Source organism: Belonocnema kinseyi, chromosome 5 (assembly GCF_010883055.1).
Source record: "Belonocnema kinseyi isolate 2016_QV_RU_SX_M_011 chromosome 5, B_treatae_v1, whole genome shotgun sequence".
NCBI classification, from domain to species: domain Eukaryota; kingdom Metazoa; phylum Arthropoda; class Insecta; order Hymenoptera; family Cynipidae; genus Belonocnema; species Belonocnema kinseyi.
In genome coordinates, this window is record NC_046661.1 from 2,412,221 (window position 1) to 2,413,822 (window position 1,602).

At 35.0% G+C, this 1,602-nt stretch overlaps 1 protein-coding gene across 2 annotated transcripts in view; it reads left to right on the plus strand.

The window, feature by feature from the left end:
• The window catches only part of LOC117172318 (coatomer subunit beta), a 135,305-nt gene that overhangs the window by 77,807 nt on the left and 55,896 nt on the right, over nt 1-1,602 (plus strand). The gene's annotated exons all lie outside the window — the stretch shown is intronic.

The following is a 1,602-nucleotide window of genomic DNA, read 5'->3' on the forward strand; positions in this document are numbered from 1 at the left end:
CCCCAAGCGCAGGTGTGAAAACCGTGCCGAAAGCTGAATGGCACCTGGGTGAGGTGTCTAGAACGGTGACTCTGGGATACCGGGCGACCTCTGAGAGTACGTAGCCTTATCCTTGCATGCGGGGCTCTACAAGGATGGACGAACCCCTTTCCCTAGCTTCTCGTGAAACATGGTAAAAACATAGGCCCAGTAAATAGTTTCCGAGATATGGGCCCTGATGTGAAGGCAATCCTAATATTCATGCTCATACGCAATCCTTCAGTATTCCAGAGATTAGTTTGCAAGTCTACCATTCTTTCAACGCGTTCACGTTCATTCAAAATAACATGAAATCAGCCAATAAACCATTTAAAAATGTCTGCCGGCGGGTAAGATGTAAAAGTTAATGATTTTTCATACACAATCATCCAAAAATGTCATTTTATTAACAATGTCTTAATGATCTATTTTTCGAGAATCTGGTTCCGTAGCTCAGCGTTAAGCAATTGAGGGCTTTCATGCAATAATAGCCTACTTGTATTTTCAGAAGTCACTTGTTTTTCATTTGTTCTTCATGAAGTTACATGAAAAAAAAATAAAAAACGAGTCACTTCTAAAAATACAAGCAGGTTGTTGTTACGCCCAACCACTCAAATATATTTCAACTTCACTCAGAGTCCAATTTCTCTTCAAACAAAAAGCCTCGTCCTCTTTCCTGGTTTGTTTTGAACGAACTTATTTTCTTCTTTATAAAAACAAACTTATTTGGCTGCAAAATTAGATAAATCTTGAAAAGCGTAGTTTGCACTTTTTATTTGTTTATAACAAATAAGAATTCATTTAAACTTCCTCTGAACCGCCAGCAAACATCCTTAAATTATTTATTGGCTGATGTCATGTGATTTTGAATATACTTGAACGTGTTGAAAGAATGCTAGACTTGCAAACTAGTATGTGGAATACCGAGGGATTGCGTCCTTTAAGACTATTTAAAGAAAAAAATACGCTTAATTGCAAAAAAGTTAAATAAACCATTAAATTGATTAGAAAATGCTTTAAAATATTCAATTTTTTTCGTTGATAAAATAGAATAAACGAGTTATAAATAACATTTCGTCATGGGGTGGTAATCGTGATCTATAAACTTCTCGATTTAATACTGTTAGGTAGGTGAATATATTCTCAGAATTTATAGAAACTCGAAGAACATGAATTTTAAAGTAGGGGCGGTTGACCCTGATGTTGCTGCTACGATCAGAAATTCTATCTCTGAAGGACAATAGGACTTATTTACAGATAATTTTCGACCCTCAAACCAAGCGATAAAAGCGGACATAGCTAAGAACTAAACTTGATTTTCTGTACTCGAAGCAGGCTAAACAATGAAAAAGAAGGACCTATGCTTGGAAAGAATTGTATGTTGAGTTGGATATGAACAGAAAAGTAAAAAATAACTTTTTTATCTTCATCATTTAATAAATTCGCGCCTTTACACCTGGTGTCATATAAAAAAATATCTCCTCGGCTCTTTTCCGAAATAAAGAATTTGATGAAAAGACGCGATAAAAAAGAATATTAGCTAAAAGAAAGAAAAATATAGTCATCAAAGCTGAATTTCGTAAA